The sequence below is a fragment of the Ovis aries genome, chromosome X (genome assembly GCF_016772045.2).
Source record: "Ovis aries strain OAR_USU_Benz2616 breed Rambouillet chromosome X, ARS-UI_Ramb_v3.0, whole genome shotgun sequence".
Classification (NCBI taxonomy): Eukaryota; Metazoa; Chordata; class Mammalia; order Artiodactyla; family Bovidae; genus Ovis; species Ovis aries.
The window spans coordinates 16,700,189-16,717,171 of record NC_056080.1 but is presented as its reverse complement, the minus strand read 5'-3'; the positions used below and the strand labels follow the sequence as shown (position 1 = coordinate 16,717,171).

General features: G+C 41.1%; 1 protein-coding gene across 2 annotated transcripts in view; it reads right to left on the bottom strand.

Moving 5' to 3' along the window:
- The window catches only part of CDKL5 (cyclin dependent kinase like 5), a 185,359-nt gene extending 170,831 nt beyond the window's left edge, over positions 1-14,528 (bottom strand). For both annotated transcript variants that reach the window (XM_027962883.3, XM_060407647.1), the window contains exon 1: positions 14,441-14,528. The gene's annotated coding sequence lies outside the window, so the exon portion shown is untranslated. The remainder of the gene's footprint in view (positions 1-14,440) is intronic.
- Between the last annotated feature and the right edge of the window lie 2,455 nt (positions 14,529-16,983).

Below are 16,983 nucleotides of genomic sequence, written 5' to 3'. Positions count from 1 at the left end.
GGAATTCAGCCAGAACAAACAGCAAAGTGACAAAAAGCCTGATGAGGCTTGCTGAAGGAACATTTTGAAACCAATGGAGGCCACTGAAATTGGGGTGACCCCAGCATTCTGCAAGGTCTTCCCCCACCAACCCCTCCCCCCAAAGAGCCCTTGGTGATGTGCCCACTGTGCAGTGCCCACTGTGACGCAGACTTGGGGGAAGGGGAATGCAGCAGTCCCTCAGGAACAACATGTCCACCCAGATCCTGCACTCACACCTCCACTGGGGAAGAAAAACCTTCACTTGTGAAAGTAAGCTCCCTACATATGAATCTTCCAAGTTTCCTTCCTTCAAAGACGTGAACTTCCTTCAAAGATGGTGTTCCATCACCATCAGGCACGAGTGAAACCCGCAGCTGCCCTCGGTCTCCCGTTGCTGGCGATCCCTCAGCTCTGCCGTCTCCCACCTACTCTCCCTCCTCCAGGCAGGAACTCCTTCTGTGTGTACTCGATGCCAGCCTCTGTATCCCAGCTGCTGCACTGTACTACTGTGCTCTTCAAGATACTCTCCTGAAAGATTTTAAATATTTTCTTTACTTTTTGTGCTTGCTTGTTTTTTTGTGTGTGTGAAAAGTATTATAAACCTATTACAGTATGGTACTATGAAGCCGACTGTGTTAGCTGGGTACCCAGGCTAACTCTGTTGGACTTATGAACAAATTGGACTTACGAACATGCTCTCAGAATGTATGTAGGGGATTTCTGTCAGTGCTTCTGTCCTTAAAGCACTGGTTAAAACTTGCTGCAACTGAGGGAAGGGGTGGACACCCTGGGAGAAGGGCAGGACTATACACTGAGCCCACAGAATAGCTAGGGGAAGGGCACGTCCTTGGGACAGTGTTGCAAGCCCAAGCCAGAGGTTTAACCGGAACAAAGGCCACATCCCACCACCACTCCCCACCTCTAAGCTAACCTACTTCCCATAACAGCAGAATACTACCAGCAGAGGGACCAGAGAATTTCAAGAGCACGTAAGGAGACCCAAGTCACAGTTCTGAAGTAAGATCTGACACTCAATAAAATAAAACCCCCACCCTAATCACAAACTAAGAATTTGAAGCCTGAAGTACAATAACAACCAAACTTAAAACAAGTTCACCTCCAAACTAGATCAACTCAAATCCCTGAACCAAAGGCCTCACACAAGGAAAGATGTGCCCGTTTACAGACATAAAAATTATGCACTTCAGCTCTTTTCCAGCTAGAAAAATGGAGGGTGCAGAAGAGAAGCGAAAAAAAGGTTCCTGCTGTGCCAAAACTCTTAAGAAAAAGCGAAAAAATTTTGCAGAGCTTAAGCACAAGCGCCTGAGAAAGTATGCCCAGAAGATGCTTTGAAAGGCAAGGAGGAAGCTTATTTATGAAAAAGCTGAGCACCATCACAAGGAATACAAGCAGATGTACAGAACTGAGATTCGAATGGCTAGGATGACAAGAAAAGTCATCAAGTTCTACACACCCGTGGAATCCAACTGGCATTTGCTATCAGGATCAGAGGTATCTATGGTGTGAGCCCAAAGGTCCGGAAGGTGTGGCAGCTTCTTTGCCTCCATCAGATCTTCAGTGGCACCTGTGTGAAGCTCAACATGGCTTCAATTAACATGCTGAGGACTGTGGAACCATATGTTGCATAGGAGGGGTACCCAAACCTGAAGTAAATGAATTGATCAACAAGCATGGTTATGACAAAAATCAACAAAAATTAAATTGTGCTGACAGATAATGCATTGACTGCTCAATCTCATGGTAAATATGGCATCATCTGCACGGAGGATCTGATTCACGAGATCCCATACTATTGAAAATCATTTCAAAGAAGCAAACAACTTTCCATGGCCCTTCAAATCATCTTCTCCATGAGGTGGAATGAAGAAAAAGATCAACCATTTTGTAGAATGTAGAGATGCTGGCAACAGGGAAGGCCAGATCAATAGCCTATTATTAGAAGGATGAACTAAAGTATCTACTATGAGTATTTTTGTAATCTGGTCAGTTATTAAACAGTGATTGCTTTCAAACTGAAAAAAAAAAACTGCAGCTCAGTCTCCACTGTTCTACAAAATAAGTCAGGCTTACAATTAAAAAAAAAATCACAAGTCATAAGAAAAAGCAGAGGAAAAACAACACTCAGGAAAGACAAAGAATATGTCAGAACTCAGAACGAGACACAGAATCTGATGTTGGAAATACCTAGAATCAAAGTTAAAATACTATGAGTAACATGTTTAGAGCTCTAACCCAAAAGGAGAACACGCAAAATTGGATTGGTAACTCAGCAGATAAATGGAAACTATAAGAAAGAATAAAAGGAAAGTGCTAAAAATTAAAAATACAGTTGAGAGAAATAAAAAATGCCTTCAACGGGCTCATTAGTAAACTTAACTGAGCCAGAGAAAGAATCAGTGAAGTTGAAGGTAAGTCAGCAGAAACTACCCCAACCAAAAACACTGAGAGAAAAGAAAGTGAAGAACAGAACAAACAGGACTTTCAAGAAGTGTGCAACACAGGTTCTAATATAACTGGAATCAGAAAAAGAAGAAAGAATGGGACAAAAGAAATACTTGAAGAAACATGGCTGAAAATATTCCAAAGTTAATATAAGATATGGAACACAAGTCCCTAACACAAGTCTCTTGCCAGGAGAGGTATCAAAAACCTAGATATACAGATGATACCACTTTAATGGCAGAAAGTGAAGAGGAACTAAAGAGCCTATTGATGAAGGTGAAAGAAGAGAGTGAAAATGCTGGCTTACAACTCAATATTCACAAAACTAAGATCATGGCATCCAGTCCCAATACTTCATGGCAAACAGATGGGGAAAAAGTGGAAACACTGTCAGATTTTATTTTCTTGGGCTCCAAAATCACTGCAGACAGTCAATGCAGTGATGAAATTAAAAGACACTTGCTCCTTGGAAGGAAAGCCTTGACAAACCTAGATAACATATTAAAAAGCAGAGACATCACTTTGCCAACAAAGGTCCGTCCAATCAAAGCTATGGTTTTTCCAGTGGTCATGTACAGATGCGAGAGGTGACAGTAAAGACTGAGCACTGAAGAATGGATGCTTTCCAACTGTGGTTCTGGAGAAGACTCTTGAGAATCCTTTGGACAGCAAGGAGATCCAACCAGTCCATTCTAAAGGAAATCAACTCTGAATATTCACTGGAAGGACTGATGCTGAAGCTCCAATACTTTGGCCACCTGATGAAAAGAGCTGACTCATTGGAAAAGACCTGATGCTGGGAAAGATTGAAGGCAAGAGAAGAAGCGGGCAACAGAGGATCAGATGGCTGGATGGCATCACTCACTCAATGGAGATGAGTCTGAGTCAACTCTGGGAGACAGTGAAGGAAGGGAAGCCTGGCGTGCTGCAGTCCATGGGGTCACAAAGAGTCAGACATGTCTTAGTGAATGAACAACAAAAAACAAAAACAACACAAATCCTAGATGATCAGAGAATAGTAAGATAAAAACAAACAAAAAAATTATTGTCACCACCGAGTACCAATACCACTGAGACTGAAATCCATTAGCTCTGCCACCAGCAAGCACCTCTGTCAACATGACCACCAGGTCAGCAATTCAACTACACATGATGGCTACCTCACAAACGCTAACCTTTACATACAAGTCTCACTCTGTTTAAACGACTGGTCAAGCCCAGGTTACAAGCTTGTACCCTAGCTGTAAAAGAGACTGGAGATGAGTTTTCTTGAGAATGTGGGACCTATAATATGAAAAATTATCAAAATGTAGAGAGGATATTTAAAAGTCTACTGTGTGTGTGTCAGTCACTCAGTCATGTCCGACTCTTTGCAACCCCACAGACCTACAGTCTACAGCCTATAGACTGCCAGGTTCCTCCATCCATGGAAATCTCCAGGCAAGAATACTGGAGTGGGTAGCCATTCCCTTCTCCAAGGGATCTTCCGAACCCAGAGATCAAACCTGAGTCTCCTACACTGCAGGCAGATTCTTTACCATCTGAGCTACGGCATGCTAAAAAGAAAATAAATTAATAATTTTTTTAAAAAACTTTCCACCTAACTAACCAACTATTATTGTATGGTAGATCCTTCAGTGAAGTCATTGCATCCTAGAGAGGCTTCCTATAAGACAAACATTTTATTTCAATGTGGTACCACATTTAAAACCAGCGTTCCAATCTGAGGAACCTAAGCAGCAATGGGGGAGTGGGGTGAACCTACATAATAAAATAAGCAAACATCTTCACTGAATGTTGGTTTTGCTTAATGTTAAGTAAGGTACAATACAGATATATACAAACAAACATTGCACACACAGAGGTTTATTTTGGAACAGAACTCAGCACTTCTATGAATTCATACAATAAATCATGAAAAAATTGAAAGAAATGTCATTCTTACAGTTGTCAACTCTTGCTTCCCCTTCATCTACCATACTGTAAATGATGACAGAAGTTTGAGGAGTCCCACAGAGGGAGCCATTAGCACTTAGGTACACACCAACACAGACCCAATTATAACAGTTATGTTCGAGACGAGTGACTAGACTACAGGACAAGCACATCTATAGGGTGAGCAGAGAGGAAGATCACTAGACAGGTACCTGACAGAGAAACCAACTGAGCGAGGAAGAAAGCACTGACGGGAGGAGATGGGGGGCAGAAAAAGAAACAAATTTCATAAGAGCAATATTTACTGAGCACTTCCTCTGTGCCAGGCAATGCACTAGATGCTGAGGCGACAACAGGCAACACTCCATGCCTCCAGGGAGCCTACATGTAGAAAACCGATACCATCTGCCTATCCATTTTACCAAAGGCCCAGCCCTATTTAAACTCCAGCCTTAGTATTTCCCATGTATACTCTCAGGCGAAAGTGAATATGAACAGAAAAAAGGCCACACAGAAAGAAAACTAAGATTCTGGGATGTAGCTGGGGTCAAAGCTTCAAAGCAAGGCATGCAATATATAAATCCATGTTATTTCTTGCTATTCACCCAGCTTTATCTGCTTTTCTCAGATCAATGTCTTTGAATACATGGTCTACCAGAAAATCCCTTCCCTCTACATGGCATTCTGGGCCTCCTCTAAGACTCTTCACAAATATACAGGAGCCATTACCTTTCTCAGTTCCCTTAAGTCTGCATTAAACACACCTCTTCTGGCCTAGAGTAACAGCACCCTGTGTTTCCCCATCTAAATGGGCAAAACTCCATAAAACTTAAAACTCCATAAAAGGAGGAGCTCTGTTCTTAAAACTCCATAAAAGGGCACAACACCACAGCCTGGCTTTGTATGTCCAGCACTTACCATGACGCTGATACCCTTTCAGTTGCCTACACAGTGATACCAAGATACCCAAATCATCACAGTATCGTAAAGGCAGCCAAAGAAAGACGTGTATGGCCTTCCTTTACCAGCTGTGCATAGAGGGACAGACTGGAAAGCACAACTCCAAATCAAGGGCAGTCACTGTGGATGGCAAAGAAACCACCAGCACAGAAACATCAAACTCTAAAATGAGGCAACTCTTTAAAAATAAATGTCCTGGGCTGGATAGGAAGTGCAAATAGTTATGACACAAAACCACTGTAAACTCTTCAGGTTACCAGCATGAGGGGGAAAAAAATCAACAAGGAAAGAATACAGAGCAGGTATAAAATAATCCAGAAAGGCCAAAGCGAGCTAAAGTAGAGACTGCATCACAATGTAGATTTCAAAGGAAATATCTGAAGAAGAAGGCGATGCTGTGGTTATTCTTTGCATCCATGAAGGGGAAGCGCACCGTGGCACTGTATACTATCACAAACTAACCTCTTCACACCAAGGAAGCCCTGGAGGAATGCTTGTTCAGTCATCAAGGCAAGGAAAACTTAGCATAGTTGAAGATTTCCAAAAATGAGCTGAGCATGTAGGGATACATATTGTAGAAGGAGAAAGAAACAAATCAGGATATATAAAATAAAATCTGTGGAGCACTTTATACATATAAGCTCACTTGAAAATAAGAAGCTCAACAGAGACCAGTTAAATATCAAAGATGGCAAAGCCACAGAATGTGAACCAGATTTGAAAATGATATTCTTGCTAAAGATTAGTGCTTCTAAATATTATTAATAAAATTATCTAAATATACTGGAGGTGCTCGAATTAGATTTCCTTATATATGAAATAGCATAAGTGCTGAAAAATATTAAACTAGACATAAAATATTGTATTTGAGGAAAGAAAAGAACAAAGCAAATTTAATGTTGATATTTAGCAAAATGTTTCATTAAAATCTTCAGTAGATTAAAGATGTCTGGGGGGAAAAAACCAGCAGAGTCTTAAGTTTAAATATGGAAGAGAACTAAAACTGTTAGAAAAAAATTTTAACTCAGTTATAAATAGAAATGACATTCCTATATAAGGTTAACAGACTGGTGAAGGATAAAAGAAAAGGGGGAGCCTTTAGAAAACTGAAGGTAATTTCTATAAAAACAATGAAAAGAGTATCACAGATGACGATGGAAGAAAGCAGCTGCAAAATTTTTAAAGAGATGAGGAAAGAATATTTTACCTTGTAGCAATTATGACCTTTTTGGTAAATCATCATGGTTCCATTGAACTAAAACTCTTGTTTTTTTGTGGCATTTCCTGTCACATCCCTACTTAAAACCTTCAATAGCTTCCCAGGAGGCTTAGGACAAGTTCAAAAACCCAGCAGATGGCCTACTAAGCCTTTTCAAAACCGGGCCCCTGTCTACTTCTGCGTCATCACCTGCTTCTCCACTTTCCAGCCTTTCTGGATTTCTTTCAGTTCTTTAAAAGGTTCAGTTTTTCAAAAGCCTCTCGCTCTCACCTTGCCTGAGGGCATCTGCACTTTCTGCCAGGAAAACTTAGTTTCTCAACTAAACCATGCCCTTCTCATCCTTCAGGTCCCACTTAATGTTACCTCTTCACCATGGCCTTCCTACCTGCTCCCCACATGGCAGATCCCCCTACCCGGCTGGTGCCTGGTACTTCTCCTCTGCCTCCATTTCAAGCCCATAGATTCCTCGAGGACCTACTTCCCTTTGATGCATCACTCTATCACAGTTTGGTACACAGTAGATACTCATTAAGTATTTGCTAAATGAAGGGCAGATTCTCAGGATGAAGAAGGTCACCTTAGAAAGAAATAATAAATTATGAAACACCAATTAGCACAAAATTAGCTTTTGTTCTACCTCACCTAATTGAAATTATTAACAATTAAAATAAAACTTTTCTTTTCCTTTGCAATGCTAATCTCAAATTTTAATGGTAATATTACCAATAAAAATTGTTGCTGTTGTTCAGTTGCTAAGTCATGTCCGACCCTTTGCGACCCCATGAACAGCATGCCAGGTTTCCCTGTCTTTCACTATCTCCTGGAGTTTGCTCAAACTCATGTGCGTTGAGTCGGTGATACCATCCAACCATCTCATCCTCTGTGGCCCCCTTCTCTTCCGGCCTTCAATCTTTTCCAAACATCCCACTGTGTGTGCATGCTCAGTTGCTCAGTCGTGTCCAATTCTTTTGTGATCCCAGAGACTGTAGCCCTGCAGGCACCTCTGTCCATGGGATTCCCCAGGTAAGAATACTAGAGTGGGTTGCCATTTCCTTCTCCAGGGAATCTTCCCGATCCAGGGATCAAACCCACATCTCCTGCATTGCAGGCAGGTTCTTTACTACTGAGCCATCTGGGAAGCCCTAAAACACTCCACTAGTGACTAACAAAACCAGGGTAGAGTATGTGGATAAATTCGAGGATATGTCATACCTGAACCAGCTTTAGTAATCTCCCAAAGATTCTATTCATCAGAAAACTATCGTTTCTACTACTCTTGGCCAATATCAGCATAATGGGGCAAATCCAAGTCAGTAAGTTTTCTTCAACTGGTACTTATCACCTTTTTTAACTTGCTTTATCTTCCTCGCATAAGTGTGTGTGTGTGTGTGTGCGCGTGTACTTAATCTGATTATTATAATATGATTTTACAAGCTGCCAAGAACCTAATCTTTAGGCATAGTACAAAATCTAAAACTGCAACTTATCTAAAATAATTTAAAGCAGTCTTAAACAAAAAAAAATAATGTATTCGTCCATATGTTTGTTAACCAACTTCCAGAAACCAAAGTTGTTACTTTCAAAATCACTACTTTCCTCTAAATCAAATAGGTCAGAAAGCACTTCATTTGTTAATATTTGATATCAGGCCTTTCTCTTAGTAAAGAATGCAAAGTAACAACAGAATACCACAATCATAGCAATTAAACAGGTATTTTTTTTTAAGTAAAATTATTTCAAGCCAGTTATGACTGAATTTACAGTAAACTATTATTATCAGAGCAGTGCTGTGTCCTTTCTGTTTGTTACTAAAATCCAAACACAACCCACCACACAAAGAGGTATTGAAGGATCACTTTCCATAGAGAAATGTTCATCTAAAAGCAATGAAAGTTTGTTTCCAAAACACTTTACCTACAACCAAAGCATTGCATTTCCCTATCATGCGTACCTAAAAAATAACATTCCTAAGCTATCCTATCAGCAGTGTCCATCTACACGTGCAAAACAGGGAGCAAAGAGAGCACCTGGGAACCAAAGGGGTAGAATTCCACCCTTCCAGTACAACTCGTTCCCAAGGGAGCTTTAATTCTTCTGGCTATCCTTGAGGGTAACTTTAAAAAACAACAACAACAACAAAAACGCTGCAGGCAGGAAAAAGCAGCTAGTGTATTAGCTGCTTTTAGCTTGGAGGTTAAACTATTTCTAAATCCCTCAACAAGCCAGTCTGAAGTAATGCAAAAAGTAGACAATGCGTTTGCATACCTGAATTTAATGAAGCCTGCTCTCCAGCATGCACTGTAGGCATGGATCTCTCAAGGGGGATTAGAGCTCAAACAATAAAATGCACAAGGTTATTGGCTTAAAATCAAGCAAACCAATTATTCTGTCCTTGGTCTTAAATCCTAAAGGAATGTTTTCTTGCCCAACAAAAATTATATTATTTTTACCTTGATTTCTTATCCCTGTTTTCCAACATATCACTAAGAGCGCTGTATTTTATTTACTGGTTTAAAAAAGATCAAAACAGAATCAAATCAAAACCACAAAGACAAGATAATGGCTGGCACTTGCAGTACTACCTTTTATATTCTTCTATGTATTATGTTTAGGCAAAACTTTTAAATATACAAAAAGTACTAAGAAATTGTAATACATGTAAGAAGATATATTTTAAAGACGTTATCTTTTAAAATCAACATGATTTAGTTTATCGGTGCCTGATGATAAAAAGACCTAGGTGGAAGCGAGTAAATAAGGTTAAAAAAAAATGCACGTTGGTGGGCAAGATCTTTTTGGGGTAATGGAAATGTTCCAAAATTGGATTGCAGTGATGGTTATACAACTCCATAAATCTAAAAAAAAAAATCATTGAACGGTACTCTTAAACTCTTAAAACATGAATTTTATGGTATGTAAAGTATACCTTGATAAACTATTTAAAATGCATATTCAAAACCCGTACTTGCTAAAGAAATCCACAGCGTTTCTGTGTAGGTTCCATCTTGGTAGAACAACTGTCCTTCCTGCTTTGGCTGAGGTGATTTCCAGCCCTGAGGTTCTACAATATTCATAGGTCCTTTCTAACATTAATAACCAGCAAAAGTGATTCTCATCAATTACAGAATAAGATGTTAAGTAAGTCCCTTTCCTCCCTAACATTGACTTGTGAGGGTTCCTTTGAGCTAAGCAACTGTAGCTTTCTTTTAAGGATGGGTCTTGCTTAAACACACACACACACACACACACACACACACACACACACACACAAAATCATGAGGCTTTAACTAACAGAAAATTCTACTTTCAAGTAGAAAAATTTTTTTCAGACTCCAACTCCTACATTCTGTTAAGCAACATCAATAACATATCTCTGTAGACTTTACCTCCAAATTTTGTTTCACTGACATCATTACAATTACAGAAGAGACACCGATTTGCAGATTGTAATGGCTGCCATTTTACTTCAAAAGTGTTATCTATGGCTGATTCTTGTTGATGTCTGACAGGAAACAACAAAATTCTGTTAAGCAATTATCCTTCAATAAAAAATAAAGTGGCAAAAAAAAAAGTGTATCTAAACCACAAAACTGAATTCACAGAATAACTTCACAGCCTTTATTACTATAGCAAATTTAATCAAAGTCAGTCAAAAGTTAAAATGGAACATGAATTATGTACAACCTTCATTTATGAGAAACAGAATTAACAACCCTCTGAGAAAAGTCTGAACTTGTAGTCGTCCTAATCCATCAGTACTGATGGACCTGAGTCCAGCCTCCCATGTGACTAAAGGTCAGAAAGCCTTGCCAATGTAGCCTATGAACTCCAGGAAGCATATTTATACCTTGAGTAACCAACCCAGGAGCAGCAGGAGCTCAAAACATGTTTGGGAAATCGGATTCCTCAAGAGAAGAAGAAAGTATAGGTTTGAAGAGCACACCTTCAAGTCAGACCGGTTTCAATGGAAGTTTTGCTGACTAGCTGGGTAATCTGGGTAAAATATTTTCTCTCCCTCAGCCCATTTGGTCAAGTGTACCACAGGATATAAGAAAAATATCTACTTCATAGGAATGTTATGAGAACACACATACACACATATTACTATATCCATGCAAAAAAAATATTTGCCATAGCACCTAGTATTCAGTAAGGCTCAATAAATAGAATATTAGAATTTAATTATTATAGAGAAGACTGCTGAACAGAGAAACCACACCCCAAATTTGATCCTAATTAGAACTATCTCAGACACAAATGTTTCTAAGAGCTTATTTCTAAATGCTGACAATCAATTCCAAAGACCTGAAATGGGCTAAGTCCATTAACCTAATGCATAAAAATAATTTTCTGTTAATTCCCAAATCAGAATTCTCTAAATGTTATCAGACTCTTCAGGTGGAAGGTCCTTACTCACAGCTTTCATTTCCCACTGACAGAATTGCACCCAAGTTCACTCGGCAGTATTAAGAAGTAATTGTACAAAGGCGAATGAGAAATGAGGCCACATCTTTGAATAATCCACTCTTCCAAGCACTGTTCTATAGAAAGGAAACATTCTAGAAACGATCAAGAATTTAAATCCAAACACTAAAGTGATGCATCTCCAACAAAATAGTTATAATGTTGAGTTTAAGACTGAAAGTAAATTGGAAAACCCTTCCAAACAGAAAAATATAATCTTTTAATTACATTATTTTCTCAAGTTGAAATATGTGACCCAACTGCTTCCATCATCAGATATTAAAGAATCTTTGAGGTTCTGTCTCCATCAAGAAATTCAATGTTGCCAAAAATTAAAACTTTAGAATCTAAATTTCTGAATTTCAAGTTCTGAGTAAACACTCTTTTCTATTTAAAAGTGACTTAATACTTCAAATTCTGCTATTCTTGTACTAAAATTAACAGTTACCTAAAGGATTCCCCTCACATTTGGAATTCAAGTATGTGGATTCATTTGTTCTTAAATGCCTTCTGCTATTATCTGACATCAATCTATTACATGATAAAGTCATATTGCCACACTAACAGCCAAAAATGAAGTACTGATACTTTGTTAACATACTTGCTAATATCCACTAGAAATAAAGGAGATAACCACCAAAGTTATCAAGCTAAAAAGGTGCATTTTTAACAGACACACTGAAGAAGGCTTCTTTTCTCTGCTCACCTCCTTACAAATTCCTACAGCCATATTCTTAGATACAATGGAATTTTCTATCACAAAGTAAATTGAAACATAAATCATAATGAAAGGTTAAATTTCTACAACAGAAGCCACTGTCATTTCCAACAATGCAACTATTGTTGAAAGAGTTTCTCGCAGATTCAGACACAGTGATGAAGCGAGGCTGCGGTGGGGGGGGGGGGAGGCATACTTGAAGGGATTTCTCCACCTCTGTATTTCAGTTTACAATGTAACAATACTGCACCTTCAAAGTAGAAATACCAAGTAAAATCTGGTTCTCATTAAATGCAGCATATCTGGAACAGAATACATCTGATTCGCAATCAGTCAACCTTCTATTACTCATCTGGGCGAGATGGCCCTGCAATTTCCCTCAATGGGAGCCTTTTCTTTTAAAACCCCAGGGAATGCTGTGGATGCCACACTCTGATTTAAATGACTCCTAGAAAATTACAATGAAAATAATGGCACGTTTAGCGCAGGGAACTTGCATAAGTAAAAAAAATCAAAAAACCTGAGATAAAGGGGTAAAAAACCCCTACCACAAGCCCCTCAATCAGGAATAAATTATAAGTCTGAGCAGGAGAAAAAAGGAATCCTCTCTGGAGAAAGAAGGCTTATGTCTAATTATTTTTTTAATATACCAAATTAAAAAAACAAAAACAAAAACAAAAAACTAGGCTCAGAAAAGTTCCCAAATAAGCAAAATCAGAATACTGAAGTGCTTTCTATATATATATACATATACATATACATCAAATAAATCCTTGCATTGATTAGGTTAGAAGGCCAGACAACTCAAAGGGATTTGACACTTTCTCCAACTGAAAACTCTCCAATCCCTCTGAAATGGTAGATTATTTAACACTCGTGATTATTAACTTTATTCAGCATCCCTCTTTTGAAGCTCTATTATTTCCAAACCGAATTTTTTTCTCCTAATTAGGTTTCCTTGTACTTGTGAAATGCTCAGCATACACTGTGCTGGAAGCTTTAGTTCTACAGCTTCTCTCTTCTGGCTCCTTCCCCCCCTCACCCACCCCCCACCCTCCTGAAAAAAAAAAAAGGTTTCCTTCCCAAATGTTCTCTTCTCTGCATTTGTCAACAGAAACACCCACTGGCGGTGTCAAACTGGTAATACTGCTGCAGGCTTCCTTACTCCCGATCCAGAGTCAACGGCCAAAAATGCTCAAACCTAAAATAGTACTTTTATTACAGAAATGTAAAGGATTGCTAAGGTACTCAACTATCATGTTCTCAAAAAGAGGCACACCTTTTTTAAAAAATTATTCTTAATGGACCCTAACTGGATTGGTAAATATTAAGATTATACTACCCCCCCTTCAACACTAAATATACAGGGACAAGTAAACATAGGTTCTTCACATTTTATGACACTTAAAGAAATTAAAAACAAATTTACATCTAAATGTCATTCACCTGTAATTTCAAATAGCCTCGGTAAAGATGCTTTTTTTGGTAACCCTACAGCAAGAGGAACAACCTGGAAATATTCTAGCAAATGTTACCTAAAAGGATAATTCTATTCTATACATATTGATATTTATGTCTGCTGTTTCGGTCAAATGCCCCTGGACAAATTAATCTGTGTAATCCTTTACGTTAACTACATGAACCATTACATCCAAACAAACCTAATTCAGATGCATGGAAAGAAATTATTCCGTGTCTGCGATACTTTCTAAAATCAGCTTAAATTTCAATCAACAGAACACTGATCTGCAACTATTTAAATATCACAGCATCCGTCTAATCTCACTGTGGAGATACTAAGGTCAGGCTTTTCTTTTTCAGGCATCTGTGCTTTAACACTCAAGTGAAGCGAAAAACAAAACCCTCAAGGAAGATCTGCCTTTACACTGAAAATGTTCAGGTTATTTTTTCCCCCAACGTGGGCACAGAACGTGTCAATGCGAGCAGAACCTGTTCGTTCTGGGAAATGGTTCCAAACCCCAGGATTTAAATTTCTATGAGGGTCCAAAGGGTACGAAGGTTTGGGAAAGGGCCAGTTTCTGCTTCTCCCCACTATGCTAGTCTTGAACTTCGTAACAACGCCTGAAACTTGTTCGGGGGAAGATAGAGGAGCCGCGGGGCAGGCGGAGGGTCGCTCGCCCACCCTCGCAGGCAGCCAAGGTCAGCAGGGCCGGGGCCAAGCTCGCAGTCCCCGGCGGGTCCCGAGCTCCCACGGAACTCGAGAGGGGGGCTCTGGCGCTCAGGCTCCTCCTCAGCGCCGGCGGGAAGGGGCTTCCCCCGCCGCAAGCCCGGGGGAGCGCGTGCCGCGGGGGCGACGGGGCGGGGATGCCGCAGACCGGCCGCTGAGAGGAGCCCCGCGAGGCGGCCTCGACCCGCCGCCCCTCCTCATACCCCCCAGTCTCCCTACACCCCAAAATACAGCCCTAGCCCCTCGCTGGGGAAGCCCTTCCAGCGGCGCAGTGGGGCGCTGAGGAGGAACCACTCTAGACTGGGGTGCCCTCGCCGCGTCGCCCGGTTCTGAGCGGACCCGCGCCACCGCCCCTTCTCACGTCTGCCTGGGGGGACCGGGTGGGTCTCCTCTCTCAGGAGAAGCTGGGTGGGCACGGGGCCGATGTGAGGACAAGGAGGCTTGGCGAGCGGGTGGCAACGAGACTACTCACCCCGCCGAGTTCCCCACCTCCAGCCGGGGACCCCACAGCTCCTGAGGCCGCCGTCACCGCTTTACCTTCCCCAGCGGCAGCGACAACTAATCGAAACCCTCGACCCCGCCCTCTCGCTCAGGCAACGCGCAGCCTAATTTGCTAACTGCCCCGCCCCAACCGTCCAATTCGGACCAATGGAGAAGCGCCTCAGACTCTGACAGGTCCCGCCTCCGTCCCGCCCACTTCTGGTTGGAACCAATAAGGAGAGAGCGCTCGTCCTCGGGCTCGGGCTCGTGCGCCCCGCCTGCGCTGCTCGTGCTCTGGTCCCCAAAGCAGTAGACTGCTGGTTCCCCGTATAAGCTCGTCTGCGCGCGTACGCGCGCGCCGCGCCTCCTCGCGCGCCACGTTTGGTTGCCCCGCCAGGCCCTAGCAACCTGGGCTGAGCGGCTGGGAGGGGCGGGACCGAACCGCAAGCTGACGAAGGGAGGGGGGCATGAGGGGGAAGATCGTGACTGAGAAAGGGGCGGCTGCGGGGGTGGGGGGCCGAGGAGGCCCGGGAATCCGCCTGTCACTGCGGAAAAACAGGGGGAATCCTGCCTGCAGCGCAGCTATCCTGGCCTCCCTCCTCAGGGACACGTGCGGGGGGAGGGAGGGATCGGAGAAGAGAGGGTAGAGCACATTTGGGGCGGAAACCGAGGCACTGCTTGGAAATAAAGGATGGAGGATGGTTTATCTCCGTTGTTGGTAAAAATCATATCGAAATCCATTGCTGCTGGTGCCCAACTGTTGCAGCTGCCCATGTTCACACACACACACATTCACACATACGCTCGTCCCTCAGCCTGCGATCCCTTGGGTGATTTAGGTGCAAAGAACTAGTAGCCTGAGGATTCCTTCCACAGCAGCTGGATACATGCAAACGGCTGTTGCGGCAGCAGCAGCTAACCCACAGTTCTGCTTCGGTCCAGTGCTCAGTCACACAAGATTCCCCAGCTGGCATGAAAGCAATGAAGTCATCGCCCAACCAGTAGAAATGTAAAGATCTTAATACCTACTATGGATCAGGCTTCCAACAAGAATGAAGAGGTGATGAAATGGAAGGAGATAATTTCCAATGCCACTTCTTGAAATCTGAGACAAATAATACTTTTAAAGACATTGCAGACTAATCTATGTAAAGCTGCATAATAATTCCCACTTCAAAAACAAACGGGAAAAATAGGGTTTTTGGTTTTTTTGTTTTTTTTTTTTTCTGGTTCATAGGAAAAGCACAGAAAATAAGCAGTGTATGAGATCATAGCAGCCACCAAATTAGAAATACTCAGTACTGTACTGTAACGGGAGTTAGATATCTTGGATAAAATCGACTTGATCTATTCCTGTTGTGAATCTGGTAACAATATGTAACAATATGCTGGGTTTGACCGTTCAGTGCCCAGTCAATAAGGTTTTCTTTTTCATAATATGGTGAATATTTGATGAGGAAATGAAGGTGCCTGCTTTCCCTTCAGCTTCTCAGGAAGCATATTAGAAAATTTTATAGGTAGGAACAGTGAATGAGCAGTGAGGGAAAATGGAGTCAGAGACAACAGCAGAGAGCTTTGCAGAGTTTCATGCCACCTCCAGATGCAAAGTAACATTTGCTGTGACCTCAAGCTTCACCCAAGTGGAGCTAGATTCCTATGGCAATCAGTCCATTGTTAACCTTGTACGTTAGTGCCTTTGTCCCAGGAACTGTAGCAGCATTACCTTTGAATCAAATGAAGACTGGTTTATTTGTATAGATTCTGAATAAAATAAAGAAAAGCCAATAACTAAGTATCTGGTGCTACAGGTTCGATTTAGTTTTAAGTGGTAATATTAGATGCTTTATAATGTGCCATCCCATGTATGCAAATATGACCTTCCTCTTAGGGACCTTTGCTTTGATCTCATTTTGAGTGGTGGTGAAGGGGTTCTTCGAGTCACATCTAGTTCAGTGAATTGCAATTTTGATCAATAGCATATATTTTCTATGTTCGTAAGAGTTAAAAAGCACCATGCTGCCATTTAACTAAGCTCTTTTCTTATTTAGAAAGAACACTAATACTTAACGCTGAATGAATGCCTGCTATGTGCCAAGAACTTTGCATACATTTAGAGTTGCCAGATAAAATACAGGAGGCTTGTTAAATTTGAATTTCAGATAAACAATGAATAATTTTTTAGTAAAAGTATGTATTTTTATCCTAGATACATGTGGTACAAGGGTAAAGGGCTAAATAAGCTTTCTAATCACTGTCAAAAGAAAAAAATTTTTTTTGTAAGGCCCCTCTGGTGCCAGACCTCATAACACAATCAGTATCTAGGAGAAAAGCTTAAAAACCAAATCAATGTATAAATTTGTAGTGTTTGTAGAAAAAGGTGTACATACTCATCCTAAAAATTATTTGCTGTATATCTGAAATTCAAATTTAACTGAGCATTCTGTATTTTTCTTTGCTAAATCTGGCAACCCTACATAATCTCTGAGCCTTATGATTCTGTGCAAGATTCTCTGATAGGTCACTTTTTTCCAGATG